The following is a 21,634-nucleotide window of genomic DNA, read 5'->3' as shown; positions in this document are numbered from 1 at the left end:
AGTAGAAATTTGAACCCAGATCTTCTGAGTCCTACCAACACTCTACACACTAGCATATGTAAAGCTTAAACTCACCAGTAGTATTTAATGTTGGTCAGTAGTATTTAATAACAAAGTTATTGACCAGTATGCAACGTTAACCCAGGACTGATTAATTTTTAAAACTGAATAATATGTGCCTCTGTATAAAAATAATGAAGAAACTTCCTTTTCTTCAACACTAACCCATTTTTATGGCATGTTTTTCAGGTTTGAGTGAATTTGTGTGTACGCATATTTGCTAGGATATTGCTTTTTTCAAGCTGTAAAGTAGTGGCTTTAAAAAGGCTTTTAAAATATTTCATTCCTGCTTTCCCCCTGCAAAACATGAAATACTGGCATTACTAGGCATACAATAGAACAACATTAAAAGCATCAATATCATTAATATCTGGTAGTATTTCAGATACAATTATTTCAAAATGACAGGCTAGTAACCCAAATCGTATTCAGGCACAGTGAACCATGAATGGGCCTTGAAAACAAAATCAAGTCTCTAGCCTTCACCTTCCTTTTGAAAATTAAGAGCCATCCCAGTGAGCTGTACAGAACCTTGTTAATAAGCTTTTTAGCAGCTTCATTAAGCACCAGAGTTTGGGAATACAAATCTCTTAATGATACAGCTTTATCTGAAGAGAAACACCCTAAAATTAAATAAAAGAGAGCTGCATTTACACAATACAAATGCAGGAGAAGGCAATACCTGTATAGACCATGAAAGATATCATACAATCTGCTAGCTTTGTCCCAAAAGTTAATAGCAGATGGATTTTGCCAGACATATTTCTTAGATGTAAGCCAGGAAAGATGCAGGCTGCACTGGACTTGTGGCTTTAAGGTTTCAGTTGAGGAAGCTGTTAACTAGATATCATACTCTAAAATTGGATTGTGTATGTTTTAAGATTTCTTTTTGTGGTTTTAGATGAGTTGAATATACAACTCCTCCTGCAAGAAAAGTTTATATTGTTTAATACTGTACATAAAAAGGTTTTTCATCCATTCTTGCCAAGTACATTCATCTAAAACACTGGTTCTTAACCTTGGGTTACTCAGGAGTTTTGGACTGCAACTCCCAGAAGCCTTCACCACCAACTGTACTGGCTGGGGTTTCTGGGAGTTGCAGTTCAAAAACATCCGAGTAACAAAGGTTAAGAACCACTGATCTAAGACATGAGATAAAGAATAATATGTATATATAAGAAGGACTGGTCTACAGGTTTACTTTGCCTGCAGTTCCCATATGAGACATAGCAAGAAGAGCTATAACCCAAAGCTGAATTGGCATGCATGTGATTTTAACATTTTGCTCAATGTGGAAAAATGTCCATCATAAACCAGTGACTATTAATTACTAGTGAAGGATATCAAGAAAGAGATTTTTAAAAATCCTAAGAAAATGGGAAGGATTAATAGTTTACACAATTACATGGATCTGGGTTGCAACTTCAGTCCCAATAAACACATGGAAATGAAAAACAAAGTTGTTCTTAGGACATCACATATTATGATTGGAAGAGGATGCAAGTGAATGAAAAAAAACAACAGTATCACAAGGTTGCTTTAATATTCTTCTGTTTGTAGACCAGCTACTCTAAGGCTAACACAGGACTTTGGTATGCAAACAATGTTGGAAAGCTCAGCAGGGCCAAAGGTCTTTTCTGCTAACAAAACAAAACAAAACAAAACTTTAGGTGCTTTCACAAGATTGAATTAAATGTGGCAATTCAATGCTTACAAAGCCCCTTATGAATGTGGAATATTGTGCTGCTGTACCCACAATTCAAAATACCAGGGAATAGCCCAATACTGCTGCACATTATCATGTCCTTGTTGCCAGCAGGAAAAAGGATACCGGACTTTACGAAGCAAAGGACATCCTGAATGTTGACAACACTGATGGCAGCAGTCAAGATGGTCTACTACAGGATACCATCTTGGGCTCTGAATCCTTTTAAGGAATATTTTCAAAATCTAGCCAGTATCATATACTGCAAGAGACATGGGAAAACAAAACATGTAAGAAGGAATATTTTATTATCTATTTTATGGCACTGTTTGACAACAGATGCGTTTTATGATTCTTACCTCAGCCATCCTCTAAAAACCTTCAAAAGTAGGTTATATGACTATTCCTAGATTCTGGGCTTGGTGAATTGTGACTGAATGATACTGACTTTAACCAGGCCAAATGGGTGACTTAGGCCATGATCTTTAGCATTTTTCTGAAAGTTATCTGACTCTGAGTCCCATTGATTTCAACAAAAGATCAGCATAACTGCTGGAAAGAAACTGAAGATAATAACAAAAGGAGAAAAACAAAAGATCTCTTCCAGAAGATCCAAGAAATCAAAGAGAAATTTAAGCCTAGATTAGTATTGCTGAATGACTAACAGGAAAGCACATATATCAGCTGAAAATGAAGAAAAGTTGGAAACACTCAAGACCTATACAGAAGAGATAAAAGGATAACAGACTTTTTTTGAAGAGAAATTCTATGATGAAGAATCTAGAAAGTGAAGTAGAAGCTGGTCTGAAAGCATGAGGAAGAAATAATCAATGAAACACCGATAGAACTATTTCAAGCCATAAAAAGTGAATCTACCCAAATCATAAGAAGAATATGTCAAGAAGTATGGAAAACAAAACAATGGCCCACAGACTGGCAATGTTCAACATACATCCCAAGTCCCAAGAAAGAAGATGTCTTGGTTCAGTCATCAATCCAAATAAAGATTGCAGCTAAGAAATCAGAAGACTGAGACTCTAAAGGGAAGCAATGAAGGAATTAGAGAAGCTCATCTAGTGTAATGATGTGTCACTGGAAATCAAGACTAAGATAATCCAGACTTCTGAATTCCTGATGACCATACAGTATATGAATCTGGGCAGAAAAGAAAGCTGACAGGAGAGGGGGGGAAGGATTCATTTGAAATGTGGTGCTAGAGGAGAGCTTTGCAGGTACCTTGGACTGCCAGTGGATCCAAGAACAATCCAAACCTGAACTATCTCTGGAGGCAAAAACGATTAACCTGAGGCTGTCATACTTTGGGCACACCATGAGAAGGTGAGATTTTACAGAGATTCTGATCCTTCCTGGATTGCCAAACTCAGGAGGGTGTTGTTATGGGTTTTCTGGGCTGTTTGGCTGTGTTCTTAAGGTTTTTCTTTCTAATGTTTCACCAGTCTCTGTGGCCAGCATCTTCAGAGGACAGGAGTCAGAACTCTGTCTGCGTTCTGGTGCAGGAGGGGGTGTTGAGGGAAGCCTGGCCATTGGTCTGTTTTGTCTCTCACGGGTCAGTTCTGTCCCCCATGTTTTTTCAACATCTAGATGGAATGGCTAGGAAAGGTTCTCCAGAGTTTTGGGGTTCGGTGTCATCAGTATGCTGATGGCACTCAATTCAATCTCTCCTATCCATCTGATTCTGAGGAAGCCAATATCTTTCATCCAAGTCAGTGAAATAATTATATATGGGTTATTAACCTAATGTCATCTCAGCTGTATCACTATTGCCTTTTCCCAGGAGGGAATTTTTTCTTATTTATACTGGTTTACATTAGGAAACATTTACTATCTGGTTTGCACATGCTCTCCCTTTTCCTATAGTTTGCTTTTTTCTTTGATCTAACTTTAGATTAGTAATTTCCTATTGGAAGACAGCTTTCGTTATTTATTTTTTTTGTTACCGTGGACATCAAAGTGCAAATGGAGTACTTCTGGGTTGCCTCCATGTCCATCTATTGCTTGCTATGATTCTATAGCTATGCCAGATCTAAATGGCAACATACAGTCATGAGAAACATCCTGCTTATCATCACCAGTGCTGTAGGCATAAATAATGGTCAAAATTAAGCCCTTGCAGACTTCAGACACCTTGATTCCAGTCTTCCATATGCACACCAATGAAGGCTGCCTTGGAGTTTCTTCCTAGTGGCAGATGCATCAGAACACAGAAGTTTCAGGATGAAAGAACTAGGAAAGGGGCCAAACATATGAACCACCTTGCACTGTTGGCCAAACACTTGCTGGCTTAAGTAGTTCCATTTCTGCCAGACCCAAAGGATATCAGTCAGATAGCCTTGGAAAATGAGAAAAAAGAGGAATAATTCCATTAGTGAGCGCTTGAATCTAGTAGGGGAAAAAAAAGATAAACTAAATTGTAATCTAAATCAACAATAGATTTAGCCTACTTTAGCTCATAGAAAACTGAAGATTTTCTATGCTAAACTCTTTACTGGATTATAAATTCTGCAATTCCCCAAGGGCTATTTGATTCATTATATATTCCATCTTTGAGATGAAGCTCTGTATCTGCCTGTCTGTACAGTCCAGACAGCTAAATAGACAGTCAGACAGATAGGGAGAGTCTAGATAGCTCAGTGGCATAGGTTTCTGGCTGTGGAGCCAGAAGTTGGGAGTTCAGTTCCCCACTGTGCCTCCTTGACAGATGCTAGACTTGATGATCCATAAGGTCCCTTCCAGCTCTGCAGTTCAAAGGTTATATTATTATATACTCATGTAGTGTATGAGTTACGGCCCTTATATCTTGTTTTATATTTCCATGGATCACATATTTTCCCCCAACACAGAAACTGTTTTGTCAAGCAATGGCCCTGCATTTTTGGACTCATATGAAGGTGGAACGTGCATAGGATCTGGGATGATGGGGAAGACAGGATATAATGAGGTGCGATGTGAAGAAAAGAAAGGTAAAGAGACAGTAAATTATTTGGTTCTTGTCTGGAGTTGGGTGTTATCCATACCCTCTTGGCTGTTGTTGTTTAATCTCATATCTCCATGTACCCTTTTTATTATTGAATCACTCTGCTCCCTACCATCCTATCCCCCTCAGCACGTAGTCTGCATTCCTTACACTTGACCTTTGCAGTTACATAATTCACATAACACTTTCTCTCCAGGCAGCCACAAGGATGCTAAACATATTTTCTTCAGTACAGCAAGCTTGTCCTATGTGATGCTGTCTAATCAAGATCTATTCTCATTTAAGTTGCTATGTTTCTCTTTTTTCAAGCAATTTCAATTTCAATCAGGGTGCTGAACTTGCATACACAAATGCTATTATACCTTTGATATAAACACAAAGGGATAACCATTTTTGAATGGCCCGAAATTCCTTGCTTGCTGAAAGCTAGCACAGAAGGATTGCTGGTGACACATCTCTCTGTAGGAAGGGCTCTTAATTGTGCATATTGGGCCTAACATAGAAAACACCACCTCTTGATAAAGCTGATCTCTGTTCCCAAGGTCATACAAGATGGAGAAATTGCATACCTGTGATAAACCCATCAGTACCAAAATAATATTTGTAAGTTCTTCATTAAAGAGTAAAAGTCTGCACTGTTTATGCTGATGCAAAATACAGTATACTGTGAATATTTGGCATTGCTAGTTTCTTAAAGATTTTTTTCCTTTTGTTTTGCTAGAAGCCTCACATAATGATTCTTAGTTATCAGAGGAGAAAGAAGGATTTAAGAAGTAGCCTAGAATATAATACTTACTGTTTACAATAGGCAGGACAAGAAGTAAATATTGTGCTTTGAGTAACAGTGTTTATATGAAGTTCCAGGAGTCATCTGACATTTTTTGGAGAACTGCAGCTTTGGATAATAAAAGTAAATGTCAGACTAGACTTGAAAATCCCTTGTGATACTCCCATCTGTATAAACACCACTGAATTACCCCTAATGATTATTTATTAAACAACACCAAACTGACAAATGAAAACCTTTATATACCGCAAATAATTTTGGAGTAATCAGGTGAGCAAATTCCTGTTTGAAGATGCAAAGACTATTACAGGCCAAGTAAATCAGCGCAGGTTCCATCAATTCAAGCAGAGTTTACGCAGGAATCATAGTCCACAGGTTTTATGCAATAGCTATTGGTATGCTGACTAATTTTTTTTCAAGTTTTCTTTAACCAAGAGCTTTCCATGCCATATCCTAAAGAGCTTCTGATGTTCTGTTAGTTTCAGGAACCATTTGCTGTACTGCATCTACAGCACTGGTGGGGAAAGGTTGCTCCCCAACTCAAAAAAATCTGGATTTGAGAATCCGGCAATAGCTCCATGACACGTTGAATTCCACCCACATAGTTTATTGGGCTACTAGGAACATTTGCAGATTTAGAAAACTGCAGTTGGAAGGAACTGCAAGAATCAACAAGTCCAAATTTTGCCAGGAAATCCACAGTTGGAACATCCCTGACAGATGGACATTTGACCTCTATTTGAAAACTTCCAACAAAGGAGGGTCCACCACCTTCTGAGTTTATCTGCTCCATCATTAAATAGCGGTTATCATTAAGAAGTTCTTCCTAATATTTAGTTGCCATATGCATGCTTCTCATTTGAATCTGCTGTTTCCGGTCCTGCCCACTGAAGAAGAAAACAGGCTTGTACCACTTTTCTTGTAGAAACTCTTTAAATATCATATCACCTCTCAACTGTCTGTTAGCAAATGAGATAAAACCAGTGTAGCCATCAGGGCAACACTCTGGGGGCAGATGTTCAGGACCCACACAGTGGGTAAAATCTTGTGCAATTTTTCGCTAAGTAGAGATGGACACTCTTTCAGGTTGCAACGCTCCTTAGGGCTCCCTTTTCCTCTTTGGGTGCCTTTACTTACTTACTTACTTACTTACTTACTTACTTACTTACTTACTTACTTACTTACTTACTTACTTACTTACTTACTTACTTACTTACTTACTTACTTACTTACTTACTTACTTACTTACTTACTTACTTACTTACCATGGGAGCCATGGTATGGGGAGAGCCTTTAATAAAAAAAATGGGAATTCAAATAATGAACAAGACAAGCACATTAATAAAAGGCAATTATATGAAACTTTTTAAGGAGATACAGAAAGATTTGAAAAAGTAGGACAAGTTACAACTTTCATTGATGGGAAGAATAGCAGTGATCAAAATGAATGTGCTACCTAAATTGATCTTTCTTTTTCAGACAATACCAGTGATGTTAAAGCAAACACTTCTCCAGGACATTAAGAGAAAAATAATAAAAATTTGTTTGGCAAGGAAAAAACCCGAGGCTTAAAGTGAAGGCATTACAAGACGCTAAACAAAGGGCAGGTTTCAGTCTTCTGGATTGGAATATCTACTGTAAGGCCTGTGTACTGGCCTAGATTAAGGAATGGATTACTCTGGATAATGAGATATTGCTTAAACTGGAGGGACTGATCTTAGCCTGGGGTGGCATGCTTTTGTACGGTACCAAAAAGCTAAAGATCATGAAGTCTTCAATAATCATATGATAACAAAGTCTTTGTTATGGATTTGAAATAAGACACAAAAGCAAATGTATAGTAAAATTCCAGGGTGGGTATTGTCATTAGAAGCATTTACACAGCCAACCTTAATGGACTTAACAAAACATTTGAGGTACAGAGATTTGCTTAATAAAGATGGGGTGTTAAAGACTAGAGAGGAGCTAGAGGAGCAGAAAGTCTTTCAAGATTGGTGGATGACATTACAATTAGACTCGAGGTATGTAAAAGATAAAATAATGGGCTTTTATGAAGAACAAATGACATTTGATAAACTACTCTTAGGGACAAGTGATAAAATAATTAAAAGAATGTACAAATATCTGCTAAATATGAAAATGGAAGATGAAGTGGTGAAAGATCGTATGATAAAATGGGCACAAACCATTGGTCATAATATTGATTTAGAACATTGGGCACAAATTTGGCAGAATAACATTAAAGTTACAAAATCAGTAAATTATAAAGAAAAAATATATAAAATGTTTCATAGACGGTATATGACTCCAGCTAAACTGTCCAAAATGCATGAAAATATCTCCAACAAATGTGGGAAATGTAAAATATAGGAGGGTACTTTTTATCATATCTGGTGGACATGTAGGGAAGCGAAAAAAGTATTGGATATCAATACATGAAATGTTACAAAACATTTTATCTTGTGCAATACCATTTAAACCAGAATTGTTTTTATTGAATATTATGCCTGAAATTGTAGACAAATAAATGAGATATTTGATAATACATTTAATTACTGCAGCAAGGATACTATATGAGAAAAATTGGAAGAAATAAGTACCGACTCTTGAAGAGCTGATAGAAAAGATACTGGAAGTGGTGGAGATGATGTACTAACAGAAGCATTAAATGAAAGGTCATCTCAAAAAGGACTCAAAAATTGTGAACGATTTTATAATTGGATTCAAAATATGGATTGAAAAGTATAGATAAAAGAAGAATGTGAATGTCCAAGGGAATGGAGAGATTAGTAACTATAGACACTCTAGTAAAAATGGCTAAATTGTTTCTTTTTATGATCTTCCTTTTTAGCATAATTGTGTAAGTGGATGTAAGAATATTATTTCGCTCTCTGGAATTTTACCCCTTCTTGATCCTTATTTATTCTCCCTACCCCCATCCCAATTCCTATTCTCATTGAAAATGAACAATGAATAAATAAAAATGCTAAAAATGGCCATTGGATTGCTGCAGGCCAGGATTGGGACCACAATTTAGTGGCAGTATTTTATTACTAATGACTTTCCCACATCTCAAGGCTCCCAAAGGCTTGCCTAAGGCAAAAGGAGCCTTAGGACTAGAGATGGGCATGAAGTACTTTGCACCTCTTTGTCCTAAGTCATCTGTGCAGGTTCGTTTCTCCCAACACCCTTGCCTGCTCCTCCACTCACCAGCCAGTGTACACTGCTCTGTCCCCTCCCAATCACACAATCTTCCAGTCCAGGCAGGAGCTCAACTTCCCTTCTCCACCTCCTCCAGCAGCTGGCCACTAAGATGAGGAGGCAGGGCAGGGATTCCTGCAGCACTGTCTTTGAGTCGCCAGTTGTTGGAGGAGGCAGAGAAGGGAAGTCCAGGCTCCTGTCTTGATTGGAAGACAACTTATGATGAAATGACATAAAGAACTTCATGCCCATCTCTACTTAGGACCTGAAAGGAGAGGGTAGGAAACTTTCCATGAGTTTAAATATTTCCCCTGTCCAATCTTGGTTATGCCAGCACTATGTTGTATAACAGAATTTTGGCCACCGGAATGAGCAACTGGACCCCAAATGCAGTAGGGATAACTCACAAGATTTTAAAGTAACAATAACAACAAATTAAAGTAAGAACCACAAACCCCATGCATAATGTGAAGATATATTTTTAAACCACACTACTGAATAAAGCAGCATATTTGGGCATTTTCAGGAAGCTCACATATTGCTGCTTCTTTCTTTGATTATGGCTATATTGTACTTCTTATTGACCAAAGGGTCAAACATAAAAATTAGGAGTCAAATGCTAAATAGTCGCAGGTAAGATGACATGTTTACAAAATTCCTGATTTTTCAATTTTAGGAAGCAAATACCCCTATTTCTGGTATTTCCTTCCCACGGAGACTCACCTGGTACCTACTTTGTTGCCTTTCCAGCATTGCAGACTGTAATTATCTCAGGATCTTCTTAAAAACAGCATTTGTGATTATATTTTCTTGTTTGAAAATATGATTCATTTTAATCCTTTTCCTTGCTTATGGCAAATTTGGATGGATTTCTTATAAGGATGTAAGCTGTTCTGCAAAATATTTACATTGAAGGTAGCACTCACAGTTTTATTTATAACTAGGATTTTACATCTTTCAATTTGAAATGATCTGCATCAGCATGAATTCAAGTCATTTCTGAATCTGATCTCAGATCAGAAGCCAGAAGCTGGTAATGAGGCAGCTTAGCACTAGGAATGATTTGCTTTGAAACAGAAAGGAGTGCTGATACTTCTTGTGGCGAAGGAAGCTGCTCTACTGACAGAACCTGGAGTGATTAACCCCCCATTATTGACTGGGTAGTTAACTGGTGATGCAAACTTGTGTTGGTCTAACAAAGCTTATGGGACCCTATCCTAGTGAATTGATGTAGGCAATGCTGAGACAGGTGGAGAAAAAGAAACATGTTTGGGATATAAAAGCCATACAATGAATGGCATACATGAAAAATAAGTGGTAACATTCATAACTGGATCCTTTAATAATTGTAAAAGGCCTGGATATTCTAACTGCAGCGGTTTACATTCCCTGTATATGAACAAATGTCCATATTACACCTCCACAGCTCTTTCTTTGCTTAGCTTAGTTTTGTGAATCCACAAATATTTTTCAAAGATGGTCAACATAATTAAGGGAGGGAAAAAATTTTAAATAGTCAAAAGTATCTTAATTTTTCATTCGGTGTGCAACTGCCATGGGGTTTGAAACTGACAATACAAGTTCAGAAAGGATGACAAGTTAAGTTTTGGTGGGATTTGGATGACATGTTGGTGCCACTCTGCTGACTTCTGCTGATAGATGGAGAGGGCACTGTTGTGGTTAAGTACTCGGCCACTGGAAATAGCAGATAGAAAAAGACATTAAGTGGGAATAGGAAGGGTTGGAAAGGAGCTGTGTTTCGATCCCTGCATCCATAGATTTCCGTTTGCTCAGATACCTTGATTAGGGACCCAACAGCTAATACCCTAGCTGTGTACTAAAGATGGGCGTGAACTACGGTTCAGCAGTTCAGTGTAGTTTAGAGGATTGGGGCCCACAGATGTCACGTGGGCACCTCGGATTCCCCACCCTGCCTCCTCCTGTGGGTGCCCACTCAAAGAAGGAGTCAGGACAGGGAATTCTGGGCACCCACACAACACCTGTGGGCCCAATCTACTAAACTGTGCCAAAGTGCTGAGCAGCAGTTTATGCCCATCTCTAGCTGGCACTATTAATCCTCCATCAAATTGCTGTCAGTGGGGAAATAATGGATGATTTATCTTTCCATCCTTCCCCAGCAATTTGAAAACAAATTTAAGAAGAAAAACACCAAACAGTGTCACATAATTTGAGAAATAGAACTTCATTCACAGAATATGTGTAAACCTGAGGACAGTAGAAATGATTACAAAAATAATTTTTTTGGGGGGGGAGCAGAGAGAAACAATTAGAACTGTCAGGAATCACTGGAAGGTATGGTGTGAGTTCAGGTATTATATTAATTTATGTAGCTCATGGTAAAGAAAGATTGGAACTGATCACATGATCAAAAAGTGTTTTGGTGTAAATGAGTTACTTGGATGAAAAATATGAGTACCAATTCTCTGTGCTGTGCACACTTCCTCTAGAGTATTGTGTATGCCCATAACGGAAATAGGAAGCTGGTGCAGTGGATTATGAACTTTATCCCAGCTTGCAAGACTAGTCCTCTCTTTTTAAGAATCATTTGGCAGAAAGCACGAAGGGCCATAAATGCAACTTGAAATGAGATATTGGCTGAAAGAGAATTATTCATGGCCTATTAGTTGGCTATAAAATATTCGAGGGAAGTTTAGAAAGCAACTAAATAACCAGTGACAGATTGAGTCTCAGAAAGTCATGAGCTTGTCACGGAAAAATGGGGTTATGGGATATTAGGAAGAGGTTGGGAACCCAGAAGTTATTACTGTAATCCATAGCTTATTTATTCCCTTTTGTTACTATATACATTATTTGTGTATTTCCATAATAATTGATAAAATGTAAAATGTTACAAAATATTAGCATATGGATTTCACCCACTTAGATACCTGTATTTGGTGAATGATTCTAATACACAGCTACACAACCCATATGTTATACTGTATTTTCTGGTGCAAAGAAAAATTGGGTACCTCTTCAAAATCTCTATAATTTAATGTGGCTGTTTGTCTGGCAGCACCCCAATCTTTAACAAGGATCATTCTGGCTTCTTGATTTTATTAGCTGATCTTTTGTCAAGTAATAATTCAGCCCTCAGAGTCAACTGTTAGCAGAATAGCCGAAGCCAAACTTTAAATCCTATCAGAGAAATTCTATAACATTTTGCTTAGAATGCTAATGAGTAATGAGTACTTGCTAAGAGTATCCTTGCCTATGCATAAGCACTGAATAGGAAGGGGTCACGTAATCTGTCTTATTGCTCCATACAGAAACTCTGGAGCCAGTGTAACCCATCAGATTGTTGCATCCAACCAGGGAAAACAAATTAGGGGCTGGGATCCCTTGTATTTATTTTTTATTTATTTATTTATTTGATTTTTACCCCGCCCCTCTAGACCATGTCTACTCGGGGCGGCTTACAAAATAAAACAAAACAGTATAAAAATATATAAAATCATAAAAATTACAACTACCCTTTGTAACCCTCAAAGACTATTTTTCGTTTAAAAACTGGCATAAAACCTGAAAAGTTCCTCTCAAAATGCCTCTGGAAATACTTTAAAATGTCTTATAAAAGTGAAAAAAAGCAGATGTCACTCAATACATGACAGTCAATTACATGTTACCTGTAATTTTGTAACTATTAGTTTCAGTGTTCATCATAAAAAAGTAACTAGTTAAGGTTACTTGCTGCATTACTTGTAACTAGTTATTTCTAAGTTGAGATCTAAACATAATCACAACACTTGTTTTCTACAGAGGGCTTGTTTTCTCTGACCATCCTCACTACAGAGAACATTTTACTGCTTCAGTATCTGACAAAATTTCAAGGAGAACAATAAATTCATAATGTAGTCTTCTGGGATTAAGTAATACAGGAAAGGGGCTTTATAAATAGATAGACAAATAAATAAATAGCATGTCAGCCAATAGCTTTTAGATATGTGTGTGTGTGTGTGTGTGTGTGTGTGTGTGTGTGTGTGTGTGTGTGTGTGTGTGTGTGTGTGTGTGTGTGTGTGTTATGTGCGCCAGGAAATGTGAAAGTGACATGCAGCACTGATGATTTTCTGCCACATCCAGCAGCAATGTATGCATGTGATATGTGACATCCTTCCATAAATCCTAAATTTACACAGTATGCTAATGCTTGATTCCGTAATTTCTTTTTAAAATGATTATACCCTGCTGCTATGAGCAAAGGCATACTAAAATCAGTTTTCTATGCTTTTTCAACAATGAAATGCAAGCCAGCACACCATATAACCAATACTTACCATATGTTAGAAGATAATCCAGTAGGCTTCAGTAGCTGATATGATTTGCTTAAACAAAAATCCTTCATTTTTTAAAAAGCAGAACCAAAAATCTACATTTTAAAAAATATTATTCCTTCAGCAAATTACTATAGAAATATTACTATTAGAAAGAAAATGACTTCTATTCCACTTTTAGTATAGTTATTTTTTTATTGCACTTGCCATGACATAATTCTAGCTCAGACACTGGGGAAGGGGGGCAGAAAGCATTTAAATCATTTGCAGAAATTAATAAAAACTCACACATTTATTCGCCACATTAAAAATATTATGCAGAACAGCAATAAGACGGACTTGGTTTATTGTTAGTCACATAAAGCAATTAAGCAGTTAAAAATTAGAGTTTCTTACAAAGAACAGTGTATTTCATGGTAAAAAAGATGTCTATGTGTAGCACATTGTCCATAAAGTTAGCAATTTATTATTATGTAAAAATGTATGTCTGGCTGCAGTCCTAGATTCTGCTGTATATTATTATGGACTATTATCACAATGCCTGAAGGGGTGGAGGGAACTGTGACAGGAAGTCCCATTAAAATCAATAGGATTAAGGTGCGCTTAACTCATTGCATCAGTGGTGCTCTTTTAACAGCAGATCTTTGCCAGGAGTTGAATCTCTGGAAAGTAAGAGAAACAGTTTTGGCAAGGAAGGTTTTAAATTTAAATACTGTAATGAATTGGGAAAACATGTACTAGTCCTAAGCCACCACAAATGCAGTAGCAGCCTGTGTGAATATTGTAGCAAGAATTTCTTTGTGCATTCCCCCTAAACAGATTGCTACCACCAGAATCCAAGTGCTATCTGAGACACAAGCAATGAAACACGTACAACAATTTCATCTTACATTTAGAACAGCCATAAAGTTGCTGTTTAAATTCTGGAGTCCCCTACACTGGGACTTTTCTATCATGCTCCTCTTTTTTAACACAAGAGAGAACCATTTTAATTCCTTCTGCTAATGAAATACTTCACTGAGTGGTTGTGTGGTTTCCAAACCTATACAAGGAGGTATCAAAGTATCTGTGAATCTGTTTGTGCAATGGGTCACTCAACCAGTGAAAAGACCAAATGGGATTCTGTGGATAGCATTCAACTTGCAGAAAAGTCCCACAAAATATCTTAACTCTTTTGCAATCATTAGCTGTCTTTCCTCTTTGCCTGTATACATGCAACTCTGGGACTGGTAGTTAGAGCACATATTGTACACAGAGCAAAATAAAAAAAGTCTTTCTCAAACAGCTTATGTTCAACTGCATAAGAATATCTCCTGCTTGTTGACACTGTCAAAGAACACTAGATTAGTGCAACAAGATTTATCTCCGCAGAAGCCATGTTGATTCTTCTTCAGCAAAAATTGTCATTCTATTTGCATGATAATGTTATCTTTAATAATGATTCCTGCCTAGTTATCCAAAACAGACAGTAAGCTAACTGGCTATAATTTCCTACCATTCTTCTGGAATCCCTCTGTTTAAAAAATGATTCTGGCTGCTTTCTAATCCTTCAATAAGGAAGATGATCTTAGGGACATGTTACATATTTTTGCTTCACAAATATCCTCAAGCACAATCTATAATTAAAATGTCATCTCCCACCCCACCCCCATGCAAATGGGACTGCACTCTGGCCTGGCCTTCCACCTTGTTTATAATAGGTAGTATAGTCATCTACTGGAGGGCGGGAGGGAATAGTTGAATTTGTATGGGTTCAGATTCCTTCCTGTTCCATAGCTGAATAATGCTGTTTGGGCAGTCAGTAAAGACATCCCGTTAGAGGCACCATCAAACTTGTGATGCAAAAAGTTTCATGTGTGGTTATCCTAAGTTTCCTTAATTTCAGAAAAAAAAGAGATTGGTTTGTTGTTGCTATTGTTTAATAATTAGGAATCAGGAACCTTGCTTATTTTTTAAAAACAACAACCCAGAATTGTACCAATGGATTCCAATTCACCTTCTGTCCATTTCTGAGCTATAATTGTCTGCAGAGACTTGGCCACATGTCCTGATTGTGGTTTTCCATTACACTTTACACACTTCTGAATGCAAGAGCTCAATCCAGCAAGAGTGTTTCCTCATGGATATCTCCTATTCAAATAGCACATCTACTTATATATTCAGTTACAGGAATTCTCTTAATTTCTTCATTTTGGCTTTTTTTGTCATCTTCTTCACCTTCCTTCTACTACTCCTTTTACTTCAACCCTGCTTTAATGTGACATGCACACACTTAAACAAACAAACATAAACCCGCTCCAGTCTTCTAGATACAATCCCTTACTATCCAGCTCTTACAGCACAGCTGTAAGAATTTGCAGTCCTGGGAGTGAAAAAAGGTGGTGATGATATACTGATGTCCAAATAGGACAAAGCTTCATGCAGTCAGATAACGCCAATCACATATTCATACAATTAGTTTAGTTAGGCATCCTTCAGTCTCAAAAGACTATGGTAACGTGCTCTGTATGGAGGACTTGGAACAGCATCTGGTGTGGCTGAGAAGGCCAATTTGAGGGTGACAATCCCTTCCACACTGAAGGCAAATCCAATCTGTCCCCTGTCCAGCTCCCTGATTTTGCTGCTTTTGTGACTTCCTCTGTGCCTTGGCCTGCTGGACAAGGGTCTCTTCAAAATGGGAGAGGCCTTGATGCAACGCCTGCCTCCAGGCTGAACGCTCCGATGTCAGGGTTTCCCATCTGTCGAAGTCCATTCCTAAGGCCTTCATACAATATGTATCTGCAATTTCAACTGTGTGTAGAGAGAATCCCCACCTCAATGAGATAGTTTTCCAATTCTACAAGTGACATTCAGAGCTCCTGAATATACCTTTCAAGGGATTAAAAATTCCAGAGGATAGAAAATCTGAATTTTTACTGTGCTGAGTAGGATATCAAATGAACAAGCAAACACAGATCTGTTGAAAATATATGGCCATAATGGACATGACATACTTGGATAATCTACAATACTTCCACATCTACTGACAATGATTTCTTTTTTTAAAAAAAATTGGTTTAATGGCAATGGTCCGTTGAAAATATGAATTACAAAAAATAATACAGAAGACTATATTAACTGAATGTTGAGTTGATTATAAATTGATTATATTAATCACCTTATACTATGTCATAGTGTGGTGTCATGTTGCTTCTGACTAGACCTGGGCACAAAATGAGCCATGAAAAAACCCAATGAACTGGGCTGGTTTGTGGTTCGTTTCATGACCCAGTTCAGGAATCCTATTTTGTTGAAGCAAAATGAAAGGCCAGACTTTTTTCCCCCTTTGCCATTTCATTTGATTTGGCAAACGGGGATGTTTGCCCGCCCCCTTTCCCATTGCGCCATCGCTCCCACCTTCCCTGTTTCTGCTCTCACTGCCATGGGTAGGCTTCTCAGAGGCGGTGGGTTCTGCAACTTGCCAGGAGCCAGTTGGCTGCCTCTGAACATGTGCTCAGGGTGGTGACAGAAGCAGAGGTGGAAGCGACGGGGGCACGTAGGGCTGTCTCCCCCTCCTCCAGGCATGAACCATCGGTTTTCCAGTTCATGCTCATCTCTGCTTCTGACATATGGCAACTCTATGGTTTTTGAAGTATGTGGTATCTTGAAGGATTGGCTTACCATTATCATCTGCTTGGTAAATTTCAGTGACCAAGCAGGGATTTGAATTCAGATCTCTTGAATGCTAATCTAACATTCTCCCTGATGACCACTATCTTTCCTATCTTGCATTAAATTCCTTTTTTTTCTTACGTTATTTGCTCTTGTATTAATCAAAATTTCTTGTTTTTTTTTCAGGAGTGGACCAAATTAGTTACTTTTGCTGCATATAGAAATACCAAATTCTGTTCAGCCAACCATGTATAATAGTCCATATAAACATTTCCATTTAGAAATAATGTTTTTGCTCTTGTTTCTATCATCATCCTACAAACAATTTGTTGATTATTCTTCGGCCTTGTACCACCACTATGCATAAGAAGTAACATTACTATTGCCAATAATTTCACAAGCAATCTGGAAAATGAGATGAAATATTTGTTTTGGGATTTCACACAACTAACAGAGACTTGTACTAACAAAGGGCTGAACAAGCCAAGCAGAACATGTCACATTTTGGAACATAGAGGAAGTAAGTCTGTTCAACGGAATTACACATTTGCACATAGTATAGACAGTTAACATTCAGTTTAAAGAAATCTATTCAGTGTAAGAGAGAGATAAAGGCGATGCTTTATTAATGGGAGCAGGCACACAGCTTTAGAACTGGGTTGGATATATTCATGAACGAGCCCAGAAGGGTGATAGAAATGTCATTGACCTCCACAAGGTATAGGAAGCATCCATCCATGTGCAGAGAGATTGTTCGAGCAGACTGAGAAGCCTTGCCTGAACTCTCCAAACTACGGCTTGTGCAATGAACAGAATTTGACAGCATTTAGCTGTAGAGCATCATGTCTCACTGCTTCTGTAATTATATAGTTACTATCTAACTGCTGTCATTCAAATCTACAATTTAAGCATACAGAAGGATTATTTAACAGTTCAGTATGCTGTTTACATTTGTAGCAGAAGGATCTCTTTACATGCACGAGGCTTTGGCGTGGGCAGTCCTTCATGTACTGTGCAAAGGAACTGTCATGTGTGTAGCCATTGATGCATCATTGTGGAGAGAGTGTATGTGAATCAAACTTCACACCTATGTTGGTAACATATAACCAGCAAACTCATACGATTTAATGCCATACCTTGCAATGTATATAAAGGTACAATTCACAACTCAATGTGTGCCACTTAAAATGTTGTTTTTAAAATGTTGCCAACTTTAGCAACTTCCTCTTAACAGACTTGTTGAGGATGTAATATCAAATTACGTGGACAAGGCAAACTATGAATCTTAATAAATAGGAACATAAATGACACAAAATTACATAGCAATAGCATCTACGTGCCAAGTGTGGGAGGACAAAATCTTTCCCCAGACAAGTCAAAGCCAAACATATTAAAATGAGTGGAAAAAAAATTAATGCAAACCATAGGAAATACAAAAATATGATGTCATAATCACAATATTTGGAGAACATAAATCTAAATTAATGTTATAACAGTGTAGGAAACAAAAGTGTTCTGTGAGTTATTTTATATTAAAGTTAAAAATAAATAGCAGCATGATGCTGCAACGTTAATAGTCAACATTTCCCCCCTTCCTTCTTTGGTGTGAAACTGGTGGCAAAATGGTAGCATGTAGAAATAGGATTTCTGATTCTGTGAAAAGATTCTACTTTATGTACAACTGACTACAGGATAAATTTCTACAGGGTATTATTCCATATAATAAAGGACCAAAGATAGTATTTCAATTAAGAGGCATAACTTGATTAACAGTACAGTCAGGATCTGTAGGAAGTATTAATATTTATATGGCAACACAGGATGAATCAGTGTGAAAAACCTACCTGCATAGGGTGCAATGAGACTACTGGGCATAGGGTGACTAGATGTCCTCTTTTGTTTTTGTTACATGCCATTAAGTCACTTCCAATTTATGGTGATTCTATGAATAGATTGTGGGAATGTGGTGGCGCTGCAGGTTAAACCGCAGAAGCCTCTGTGCTGCAAGGTCAGAAGAAGAGCAGTTGTAAGATTGAATCCACGTGACGGAGTGAGCTCCCATCACTTATCCCAGCTCCTGCCAACCTAGCAGTTCAAAAGCATATAAATGCGAGTAGATAAATAGGTACCACCACGGTAGGAAGGTAATGGCGTTGCATGTCTAGTCGTGCTGGCCATGTGACCATGGAAACTGTCTACAGACAAACGCTGGCTCTATGGCTTGGAGATAGGGATGAAAACTGTGCCCTAGAGTTGGACATGACTGGACTAAATGTCAAGGGAAACCTTTACCTTTTGCCTTATGAATAAATGGCCTCCAAAATGTCCTGTCCTCAACAGCACTCCTCAGCTTTTATCAATGGAAGTCTGCAGCTTCCTTGATGGAGTCAATTCATCTCTTCTCCTCCTTCTATTAACTTTTCCTAACAATGTTGTCTTTTCTCATCATTATGTGCATAAAGTACGACAGCCTCAGTGTCCTCATTTTTGCCTTCAGAGACAGCTTTGGCTTGATTTGACCTAGGTCCAGTTGTTCATCTTTCTGGCAGTCCAGGGTATCCATAAAGTTTCCCTCCAGCACTATATTTCAAATGAATCAATTTTTCTCCTGTCAGCCTTCCTCACTGCACAATGTCAATTCCTTTATTGTCAATATTTAATTCATATAACTGTTCTGTAGTCGTGCTTTAGGTTTTCCCAGTGTTCAACTGCTTTGGCAATTTGTTCTTTCACTTTGACTATAAGTCATTTCAAATCATTGCTGCTTACTGTTAGTAATATGATGTCATCAGGATAGCTTAAATTATTGATGTTTCTTCCACAAATTTTCACTCCTCTTTCATATGAGTCTAGTCGAGCTTCCCATATATTTCCTGTTTATGGATTGGACAGATAAGGGAATAAAATGCACCTTTGTCTGACACCATTGCCTATTGGAAACCATAATATCTCTTCATATTCTTATCCACAACATCAGGACAATCAAGTCCTGAGGCACACTCATTTCTTTCAGAAAAACCCATAGTTTCTCATGATCCACAGAGTCAAAGGCTTTGCTGTAGTCTATAAGCCATAAACTGATTTTGTTCTTCTGGTGGCCTTCTTTGAAAGTCTGTCGATATTTTCAAAGTCTGGTTTGGAAACAGAGAAGCATAAGAAGTTTGATCAGGGACTTTGACGTTGCTCACCTGCAGGAAGCAGCACCTAGAAAGCAAAGTCTGTGTGCACTCAGGTCATTCTTATTCTAGGAGCCAATGTTTCATTTACTGGCTTTCTTCTTTATTTTATTTTATTGTGATGATGTGGGCTTTTGGGTATTGGGTTTAATTATTTCAACAAGACATGCACACCATCTTGGGATCTATAAGAGAAGAGGATGATTGAACTCTCTCTCTCTCTCTCTCTCTCTTTTCCCCCTCCTTCTCTATCTGTACAACAGAAAGGTGAATATTAGAGAACAAGAAAAATTAATATGACACATGGTCAAAACAAAATATGCCTAAAAAGTCAAAGAATGGGGAGAGCTTTTTAAGAATTGTTCTAAACAGGACCATTTTATGATCCACTGCAGGAGAAAACCCACTCATGGGATCTAGACATTTACTACATAACCATCATTAATTATTTATATTATTTGAGTTCATTTAAAAAAAAAACACCCTTTATAAAATATTCAGGAGACAATCTTGACACATAAAAAACTGGAAAGATAGTGTACAGCATTGTCTGTACTGATTTGCCATATCTCGAACACATGATTGCCATCATTGCTCTGAAAGGCTGGCAGTCAGTAGGTGTTTGAGTCCTAATCATTACTGGAGAGTTTATTTTCACGTTGCTGTACTTCTTCCTTCTCTAGGAAATCATATAGCTAAATGGATAACTTAAGATTAAATTAGTCAACATAGTGGTAATCAACAAATTGTTCTGACCTTTGATGGAGGAACAACAATGTGTGACCTTGAAGCTTCGACAAGAAAAATAAGAAGACCAGCAAGTATTTTGACATTACAGTATAATAAATACAATGACAGAGAGAGAGAGAGAAGCTATTTTTAAAAATAAACTACAATAAAGGTGAAATGTTGCATCAAGGAAACAAAAATAAGCATAAAATATACCAATAACAGATTTATTAAGAGCCATTCTTAGGTTATGATATAAAGGCAAAAAAATAGGATTTCCCCAAGTGTAAAACTGTAAATGAACGGTGGTTCAATACAAAGAGCAGACTCATCAAAACAAATGATAATTAATTTGTTTCATCAACGCCAGGCTCTATGCATTCAGGCCTTGCCCTTGCCTACTGACAGATAAGAAGAGAAGAGGCATTCTAGTCACCTCTACTTGAATGTTAAATAGAATGCTCCAAGCAACTGGAACGCCTGTTCTTTCAGGGTATCCAATCACAAAGAGCATTCTACTTGCAATCAAATAAGCATGATGAGAGCACCTCTTCAGACTATTGATATAAATCCTCATTTGCCTCATCCTCAAGTTAGGATGAGAAATTGCAGAATTATTCATCTTGTTTTTAAGAGCTCAAGATTTATTTCTGGCACTCTTGGTAAGAATTTTTGCATTGGCAAGTATGATTTTTGTGCAAATTATGCAATTGCACAATCATGCAAAATTACAATAGCTCCTGTTTTGTTCCATGGTCTTTTAAGGATAGCAAACATCAAATGGGTTGTTTGCATCTTTTTGAACAATCAGCCATCTACTCTGTGCTGGCTGTGTGTATGTGCTCTGTTTCTCAAAAGGAAAGAACAAGAGAAAGTTTGAATCAATTGTGGAGATGTTTTATTCTCAAAGGCTTTCATGGCTGGGATCTGATGGTTGTTGTGATTTTTTGGGGCTTTTTGGCCGTGTTCCAAAGGTTGTTCTTCCTAATGTTCCTCCAGTCTCTGTGGCCAGCATCTTCAGAGGACAGGAGTCAGAAC

The 21,634-nt window shown here is 37.7% G+C and overlaps 2 long non-coding RNA genes across 2 annotated transcripts in view; both read left to right on the top strand.

Moving 5' to 3' along the window:
* LOC144587805 (uncharacterized) overlaps positions 1-21,634 on the top strand; it is a 476,988-nt gene that overhangs the window by 177,828 nt on the left and 277,526 nt on the right. The window lies entirely within an intron of this gene.
* Positions 1-21,634, top strand: part of LOC110073033 (uncharacterized) — a 57,896-nt gene that overhangs the window by 29,753 nt on the left and 6,509 nt on the right. Inside the window, exon 4 of the long non-coding RNA XR_012085731.2 lies at positions 4,627-4,746. This is a non-coding gene — a long non-coding RNA (uncharacterized LOC110073033). The remainder of the gene's footprint in view (positions 1-4,626; positions 4,747-21,634) is intronic.

Source organism: Pogona vitticeps, chromosome 3, assembly GCF_051106095.1.
Source record: "Pogona vitticeps strain Pit_001003342236 chromosome 3, PviZW2.1, whole genome shotgun sequence".
In the NCBI taxonomy this organism is placed as follows: domain Eukaryota; kingdom Metazoa; phylum Chordata; class Lepidosauria; order Squamata; family Agamidae; genus Pogona; species Pogona vitticeps.
This window is presented reverse-complemented; position numbering and strand designations above follow the sequence as displayed.